This window comes from Fukomys damarensis, unplaced genomic scaffold, assembly GCF_012274545.1.
Source record: "Fukomys damarensis isolate Sample0158 unplaced genomic scaffold, DMR_v1.0_HiC HiC_scaffold_20, whole genome shotgun sequence".
In the NCBI taxonomy this organism is placed as follows: domain Eukaryota; kingdom Metazoa; phylum Chordata; class Mammalia; order Rodentia; family Bathyergidae; genus Fukomys; species Fukomys damarensis.
In genome coordinates this window covers 1382097-1390934 of record NW_022900932.1, presented here as the reverse complement: position 1 = coordinate 1390934, position 8838 = coordinate 1382097, and the positions used below count along the sequence as shown (strand labels likewise).

At 59.5% G+C, this 8838-nt stretch overlaps 1 long non-coding RNA gene across 3 annotated transcripts; it reads left to right on the top strand.

Moving 5' to 3' along the window:
- The first annotated feature begins 6 nt into the window (after positions 1-6).
- LOC104852326 lies at positions 7-2713 on the top strand. Of its 3 annotated transcripts, XR_004518267.1 has the most exons (5): positions 7-673; positions 781-905; positions 1423-1564; positions 1981-2121; positions 2473-2713. It is a non-coding gene; the product is annotated as an uncharacterized LOC104852326 (long non-coding RNA). The 3 variants fall into 3 exon arrangements; XR_777458.2 differs by having other exon boundaries at positions 781-1564; positions 1999-2121; XR_777457.2 differs by having other exon boundaries at positions 781-1564.
- Positions 2714-8838: the final 6125 nt, after the last annotated feature.

Here is an 8838-nt window from a genome sequence, read left to right as displayed (position 1 = left end):
TCCGCGGCCAGCCAGGCCCACCGGGGCTCCCGCCAGCCTCTCTACCTCAGTCACCCCTGACTCGGACTGGGGGAGGCGCAGTACCCAGGGGTCTGCTGGTCTCCCGGCACAGGACTGGGGTTCAGCACTTACTCGGGGCGGGGTGGTTCCCCTCTCTGGAATGTAGGGCTCCTCACTCCCCGAACCCCCAGTGCCTGCTGCCTCGGTTTGGGGGAGGCGCTCACACACTCTGTTCTTTGTTCCTGTTTGGGGTGTCGAGCTGGGACATTGGTCCCCAGGTGGGACAAGGGAAGTTTTTACATTTCGGAGTTAATGGGAATAAAGGAGGGGTAGTGGAGGGAGATGAGGTTTATGCGTGTGTATCTTTTTTATTGTTAAATAAAGTGGAGGGAGTCAAGGATGGTGGCCTCCTTCCTGGCTTGTGACTTCCACAGGGCCAACATCAGGGAACCAAGCACTGGAACAGCTGGCGTGGCGTGGGGTGGGGTCCAGACCTCACGTCATGTCGTCCCTGGCCCACCCTGTGACCCGGCAGAGTCTGTGGCGGACACCAGAGGATACAGTTGCTGCAGTGTCTGAGTAAACAGGAGGGGCCCACACCCTGGGCTCAGGGTCCCCGCCTCCCCTCACTGCAGGATGAGCAGCTCGAAAGCAGCAGCGTCTGGGGCAGAGGGTGCGGAGCCAGTGTGGAGCCCGGCAAGGGGGCCGCGGGGGACGGACCGTGTGGGGAGAAGGGACGAGCTGCGGGGATCCACAGCCTCACTCCGAGGGTCCTCACAGGACACGTGAAACCCGCGTGGCCCGGGGAGAGGAGACTGTTCTGAATAGGAGGAAGAGGAGTCCCAGCCCCACCTGGGGAGCCCCGGCGAGCTGCGCCCCGGGCCTGACCGGCAGGAGCAGCCCGGGTCAGTGCAGGGTGTGAGCCGGCCTGGGCCCCATGCCCGGATGACTGGACAGGGGCTGCTGGGCCAGAGGCCAGGCCCGGAGGAGGGAGGAAGCGCCTCACGTGTCCCGCCAGGCTATCCCTGCCTAGCACCCGCCCCAACAGTGTTTGGGGGGAAAACAGACCCAGTAACTATGGTAACCTGGAACTGGGGCTCCCAGGAACTTAGAGCTCACTTCCCTCCAGGGGCAGCCCTGGTGCTTGGCCGAGCTTCCTGTCCAGGATCCCTCCGGCCTCCGGGCTGTACTGGAGGTAATGCCGTGAGAGCCGGAACCTTGGGACCAGCTCTCCTGAGCGGGCTCAGGCCTTGCCTGTTAACCTGCCATGTCCTGGGACCCTTGGGCTTCCGTGACCCATCCGAGACAGGCCTCAGCAACGCTGCCGCCTAGGCCCGCTCTTTGCTCCCCTCTCCTGTCCTCTCTCCATCCTCTATCTCACTGGGTCCTCTAACTTGCTGTTCTTTCTCCTCCTGACCCCAGGCAGCAAAGTGCTTGAGTTGCCGTGTCTTGTGCTGGGGCTCTGGGGGGCCACACCGCCTCTGCTGCATGGCGGAGGACAGCGGCCCTAGGGTGTGAACCAGGAGTGCAGTGGCCAGGAGGACGGCGCTGGTGCCAGCCCCAGGTCTGGGCTTTCCTCAGGTCCCCACCTCCTGCCTCCTTCCTCTGACCCCCACGTTCTGTCCCCTGGTGTCCCTTCTGCTCCTCTTTCCCCAGACTTCTCACCTGCCTTTCTTTGCCCTCTGCCCCAGCTCAGCGTCGCCATCTTGTTGACCCTGTGCTCCTGGGCTCCCTTGTCCCTCCTTTGCTTTGTATTTTCTCCCTCTGTCTGCTTCTCGGTCTGTCTGTTGCATTTTCTCTTGGTCTTGTCATCTGCTGCTGACCCCATGCATGCCAACTCCCTCTGTCTCCCTTTCTACTCCTTTGGCCACATTCCTTGTCTCTTTCCATAGCTCCCTCTCCCTCCGCACTCCAATCTCCCCCTCCTCCCCCTCCTCCTCCTCCCCCTGATCCCCCTGCTCCCTTCTCTTTCCCACCCAGCTCTCTTCCTCTTCCCAGCTGTGGGGGCCAGGACTGGGGAACCTAATGTTTGCCTCATCGTTCTGCTATGGCCTCTCGATACAGCACATCTGGATTCCGGGGCCCAGATGTGTGGTTACCACAGCGACCTTGGTCCCACTGGTAAATACAAGCGCCCACCCGTCCCAGAACCGAGAACAAAACAATTGTGTGACTTTTCTTTTGTCACGAGATAGAAATGTCCTCCCTCCTCCCTTCTCCCCACACCCATGTCTCCGGGCAAGGGAAGTTCTAAGGTCTAGACCCTTCTCTGGCTCTCCTGTCCCTGTTCAGCTCTGGCCTCTTAGTTCTCTTGATCTCTCTTCTCGGGCTCTTAGCTTTCAGCATTTTCGGCCTCACTCCTTGCCTTATCCACGTTGAGTGTTGACGGCCCCGCGCGCACACACACACACACACACACACACACTGTTAGGTGGGTTCTTCTCACTCAGTCTGCATCATAACTGGATGCAGGAAGAAGCTACAGAAGTCCAGACCTCCCACCCTGCAGCAAGTCCTTCAAGAAGCCACTCTGTTTGCTTCTGGCTCAAGTCCTCAGCCCCAGCCTTTCCCAGAGCTGTACAGGAGGGGAGAGAGAGCCCAGTTCTGGAATCAGAAGCCCACCTTCACCACCGTCAAAGTCCTGGACAGAGACCCGACATCTGGGAGCCTCTGTTTGCTCACCACGAAGTGGGATTAATAAAATGCCAGCTCTGTAGGAAACCGCTGTGTAAACGGGAGCCAGTGCAAATGTTTCCTATCTCTCCCCTCTTGGGGCTGCTTCCTTGGATCAGAGCCTCTGGCCTCTCTGTTTCTCTTCTTCAGGTCCTTGCCCTTGATTGCCCTTCCTCTTTATCTTCTGCTCTCTTCCTCTTTCCCCTTTTCTTTTCTCTTCCTCTTTTCTTTCTTTCCTCCTTTCTTTTCTTTTTCACTTATGTTTTTGGAGACAGGGTCTCACTATGTAGTTCAGGCTAGACCTGAACTTGCTGTGTAGCTCAGGCTGGCCTTGAACCTGTGGCGCTCCTCCTGCCGCTTTTCTGCCTACGTCTTCCATCCTGTAACCTGAGGTCCAGAGCGGCACCTGGAGGGTCGGTCAAGGATGGAGGCTGAGAGCTGCGGACACCTAGACTGAGGGAGCTGGAGCAGTCCAAGTCAGGGACAGTTCTGGACAGTCCATGCCCTCTGCTTGCCACCCAGGACATGCCCATGGAGCCAGCCCAGTCTGACCTGTGGGCTTCCTGCCCTCTGGCCTGTGGTTCCCTATCCTGTCCTAACCCTTTCACAGTCTGTGACTGACAAGCCTTTACTAGGCACCTGCTGTGTGGGGCTTGGTGCTTTTCTGATGAGAACCATCCGTAAGACAGGAGAGGTCCTGCTGGGCACGGTGGCCATGCTGTGATCCCAGCTCTCCGGAGGCAGCAGGAGGACCTCCATGAGGTCGAGGCCAGCCTGAAGTACATGGTGAGACCATCGCAAACAAGCAAAAAACAAGGTCCTCCAAGAGACTGAAATCCAGATGAGTCAAATTTTAAGCAATGAGTATTTCAGAACCTGGAACTATGCCAAGCCTCCAGTGGCTCCCCCAAATGCCCTGTAAACTCAAACATCTGGAACTCCACATTCCTGCCTGACACCCCCACACCCAGTCCCCAGCAGTGAGTTTCCAGAGCACCCCAGGGTCATCCTGCTGGCTCTTGCTGGTCTCCAGAGCCTCCTGATCTCTGGCCAGGGGTACTTATGGTGACCATACTGGCTGAATAGGGCTGAGGCTGGCTCAGGAAGGTGCATCCACTCAGCACACGTCTGAAGTAGGGAGGTGTCAGAGGACAGTGACATTCTGCGCACGCCACTGTCCCCGTGCAAGGCTGCTTCGAGACCTCCCTCACCTCCGCGCTCACCAGGGCCACTACCTACTCAGGCTCTGGGGGCATCAGGCCGAGGTGGAGGAAGGAAGCTGCGCCCAGCTCTGTCCAAGAGGCTGACATCATCTTCCCCATCAAAGCCAGGAAAAAACAGCCACACACACCCAGACACACGGACATACACGGGGACATCATGCAAGCGCCCATGTGTGTTCCCGTCCTCAGCCACATGCTGTGCAGCGCCCTATGACTCGGGGCTGCACGCCTGACCCAAGGCAGGCACACCTGTGCCTGGGCCCACGTGTGGCGCCACTGGGCCGGTCGTGTCCCTTCTCCACACTTGTCCCTTGGCCAAGGGGACCTGGCGCAGTCAGAGGCGCTAGGGGACTTCTCGGTGCAAAGCCTGGAGTGGGCTCCTGTCGGCTGGATGTCTCTCTTCCATGGCAAAGGCCACCTCCCCAACTGGGGCAGGGCAGCCCCAGCCGAGCGGGCTTCCAAGGGACCTGGTTCTCTGCTGAGTCTGCCCGTCTGTTCTGCCCTTTCCTCCAGCCCCTAATGTTCTCCCTGCCCACCCTCCAGGCATCCTTCCCTTCTGCTTTCCTCAGCTTCGCCCCGTGGTGTGCCCCCATCTGCAACTCCTGCCTCTACACCTTGCTCCCACCCCTCAGGCTTTCTTTCTCCCTGGTGTTCAGCCAAGTCCTTGCCCGGTCAGCAACCCATCCCACCACCACGTCTCTAGGAATTTGCTGCGGTGGGAAGATGGAAAGGGAGTAGGAACCTCAAGATAAGAACCGTTTGACATACAGATCAGCGAGGCATATAGGACTCCAACTAGCAATGTTCAAAAAAAAAGAGAAAGAAAAGAAATCTACACCTAGACATACAATAATCAAGATCCCAGAGACTCAAGAACAGGAGACTGGCGGGGAAGGACACGGGTGGTTCAGAGGGGCACGTGGACAGACGGATGGACGGACGGGGAAAGCAGGGGTGCAGGTGGAGCAGTGGTGAGACGGAAGTGGGCTCAGCACAGAAACATCTGGAACCCCACATCGTGTGACCCCAGCTGCTAAAGAATCAGGACAAAGAAGCCCAAGCTGAGCAACAGATGGGGGTGAGATCCAGAGGGAGAAGAACGCAAGTGCCACAGGTGGGGAGCGACAGGACGGAGGGAAACGGCACAAGGGATGTGAGGTCGGGCAGAAACCAGGGTCGGGAAAAGGAGACACAGTGGAAAGGGGACAGGAGAGCGAGGTGGGACTCGGTGGGACTCGGCGGTGCTGGCAGGAGGCAGGGAGGGTGACGTCTGGGAGGGAGGGAGGCCCTGGCCCAGCCGTGCTCCCTCCCTGACCTCACTCACCCTCCCCTTCTCCTCCCCCTGCGCCTCCGGCTCCCTCCTTCTTTCCGCTGCCGCCCAGATCCAGGGTCGGTCAGTCTCGGTGTGGCTTGGTGAGCCTCTGCTGTGAGGGACGAGTGAGAGGACCTCCCGGGAGTCCAGAACTGCCAGGGGGAGCCCTCCCAGCCCTGCGGGGCAGCTGCCTCCCGGAGCTGGGGACAGAGCAGGTGCAGAGGCGCGGCAGCCGCCCACGGTCCAGGTAAGGCGGCGCCCTGGAGACCCACACTGGCTGTACTGCACCCGGCCAGGGCGTGTGGGGCGCGGATGTGTCCCGGGCAGCAGCCCCGCAGCTCCACGGGCAGGGAGAGCCCAGTAGGCAGGGGCAGAGGTGTGCTGGAGGCAGTGGGTTCCGGGTCTGAGCGTGATGCCGGCGCCGAGAGGGCTGGGGACAAACTGAGGTGCCGACCGCGCGCCGGGGTGCAGACACTGACTGGTGGGGTGCCAGGCTGAGCTGAGGCCAGCTGGACTGGGGAAGCGCGGTCGGGGTCCCCATCCCGCGGCTGGAGCTGCTGAGCAGGGCTCCCCGGGTGCCAGAGGGGCTCCCCGGGTCCAGATGGGGTCGCCCCGTGACCGGTGGCCGCAGCAGGTCCCAGGCCTGGGCGGGGTCTGGGAGGCTGCAGCCCGCGGGCAACGCTGAGTGAGGTAGGTTGGGGAAGGGCACGCAGCCTGCAGTCGGATCCCTAAACTTGTTCTTGGCCGGGTGTGCTGTGCTCATGACTCACAGTTCAGCGCAGAGCGAGGTTGGGGCGCGGGGCTCCGGCTCCTCTGTCCCCTCCCGGGCTCTCCCAGCTGCCCCCCCGACACACGTGACGCGCCGGGAGGGCCGGGCAGGGTCTTATCTCGTCCGGAAAGAATTTAATGGCTTAGAAACAACTCAGTGGAAGTAGGACTGAGGAAACCACTGGGAAGCAGCTCAGAAACGTCCGCGCTGTGGGCTGTGACTGCCAGCCCGGCTTCCCCGACCTGCCCCCAGTCCCCCGCAGCACCTCTGCCCCTCGACTCCCTTCCTCTCACCTCCGCGCGCGGTCTGTGTGGGATCAGACCAGCCTTCCTGTCTCTCACGGTTCTCCTGACCTTTCCCACTGCGGGGCTGGACCCGTCGCTCACTCTCCTGAAAAGGGGCGTCCGGGCCCCCAACTCCTCACTGGCACCTGCTGATTTCCTGGTTTGAACCCTGTACCTGAGACCCCTGGTCCCCACCCACAGACTCCCCCTCCCCCTGTCCCAGGCTTCTGCCTTAACCCCACACAGCCAGATTGACCGGGGTGAGGCAGGAGGGGCTGGGGGCGCTGGGCGGGCCAAGCCCCCACCTCTGGGGCCTCTTTCCTGGAGCCCTCCCTTCCCCATCCCAGGGGACCTCCGGTCCCCCATGAGCAAAGTGTCAGAATTGGCCCCGACACCGAATTCCAGGGGTGCTGAGTCACAGTTTGGGAAGTTGCCCCCACCCCTGCCAGCCCGCCAGCCATGGGGACAGTGCCAAGGAGGCGAGGCCGCCCCTCCAGCCGTGCTCCAGACAAGCACAGAGGAGGACAGGAGAGATGCCCGGGCCCAGAGAAGGGCCAAGTGCTCCAAGCTTTGAGACTGCAGCCCTGGCACAGTTGTGGGCAGCACCTCTCCAGCACAGCGGCTGCCTCCGTCCTCCAGAGAAGCCCAGGACCTGGTTCTTTCCTCTTCCTGCTGCCAAGAGCCCCTTCCCCAGCACAGGTCAGAGACAGCTCCAGGTGTCCAGAGAAGAGGCCTGGCCTCTGGGGGCCTCCGGGATGTGTGGAAGCTCTGACTCAGGAGGGTCCCGTCTGACTCCCCGCTACTTTCTGAGGCATCACCCAGTGATGAGACGTGAAGGGACCGTGGAAGGGAGGTTGTGTGTGCACTTGTGTGTGTGTGTGTGTGTGTGCGTGCACATATGTACACACATGTATGTGTGCCTGCGAACACGCAGGCTGGTGTGGGTGGATATGTGTGCATGCGCGCAGGTATATTCATGATTGTATTTCTGTGGAGCTTTTGAGACAGGGTCTCGCTGTGCAGTTCAGACCTTGTGTTTACTACATGTAGCTCAGGCTGTCCTCCTGCCTCAGCCTCCCGAGTGTAGGGATTACAGAATGCACCACCATGCCCAGCCTCATGTCTGTGCTTGTGACGAGCACCGGTGAACAGATCATGTGTGTCACACGTGTGCACGAGCCCTGTGATTGGTGAGGAATTTGCCTGGCCTCCGACAGGCAGGGAGGGCGGCCCAGAGCCACCTCTTTCCATTGTGCCACTCCAAGCGGAAAGGGCAGAGGCTCGGGGGCAAGGCAGCTGTGTGCATCTGGCTCTCCCTGGACGTCCTGGGTTGGGGCACTCTGGGGGGAAGCAGTCTGTGGTCCCTCTCCCCCTCTAACCCTTGAGATCCGAGAGGAAGGCGTGTGATGTTTGGTGGCCTGAACTCCCTTTTCTTGACCCAGAGGAAACATCTCTGTTGGGGGAACAGGGTCACAGCCAGCATTTCCTGCGGCTGCCCCGCTGCTCTCTTCGGCCCCCGCCAACTCAGTTCCTCCTCAGCTCTTCCCCAGTGTGAAGCCCAGCTGCATCCCCTGGAGCCCTCTTCCCCTCCCACCTCTCCAGCTTTACCCTGGTCTCCCTTGCTTCCCTCCCAGTTTTTGCCTCAGAGAATTCCACAAACAAGCACAACAGCACAACCATCACCCAGACTGAGAAACAGGGCATTCCCCACATTCAGCTTCTAGCACCAAGTGCACACACACACACACACACACACACACACTAAATCAATGTTTTCTAAGTGTCTAGGTGTGTGGCTCAGTGATAGAGCATTTGCCTAATATGTGCAAAGCCCTGGGGTTGACCCATAGCAAAATAAATAAGTGCATAGTGATTCTTAGCCTCCCAGAATTCTCCCACCGTGGCCCTCTGGCCTCTCCCTCCACAGGAGCACCACATTGGGACCCAGAACCCTACAGCCCACCACCCTCCCTCCTTCAACTTCGCTTAAGTAGGATTAGCCAGCATGTACTCTTATGCAGCTGGCTTCTTTCACCCAACCTCAAATTAGTAAGATCCATCCACATTTGTAAGCCTGCAGTTCATTCTCGTTGCTTTATTCATTCCACTGTGTGGACAAACCGCAGTGCATGTAACCCATTGTACTGACGCAAGACCTTGGGGTCACCCCAGTGTGGTGGCTGTGGGTAGCTCTGTGGTGTTGGTTATATTCCTTAGAGAGGCACCACAGGGTTGTGAGGTTTGCATATGTTCAGCTTGACTAAACAGAGTGGGTCCTGCCAAGCAATTTCCCAAATACTTATACCATCAGTGCTTCCAGGATCTGCCCAGCCCGGTCTCTGGTCTCTGACTCTTCTGCTCTGGCTGCTGTTCTAACCAACTTCCAGACTCAGACACTGTCCGTGGTCCTAGCTCTGACCTTGGTCCTGTCCTTGACTCCAGCCTTAAGGCTAGTCCTGAGCTCCGATTGGGAGCTCCTTCTCTCTCTCTCTCTCTCTCTCTCTCTCTCTTTCTCTCTCTCTCTCTCCTTCTTTCTTTCCTTCCTTCCTTTCTTTTGTTCCTTTCTTTCTTAGTGAA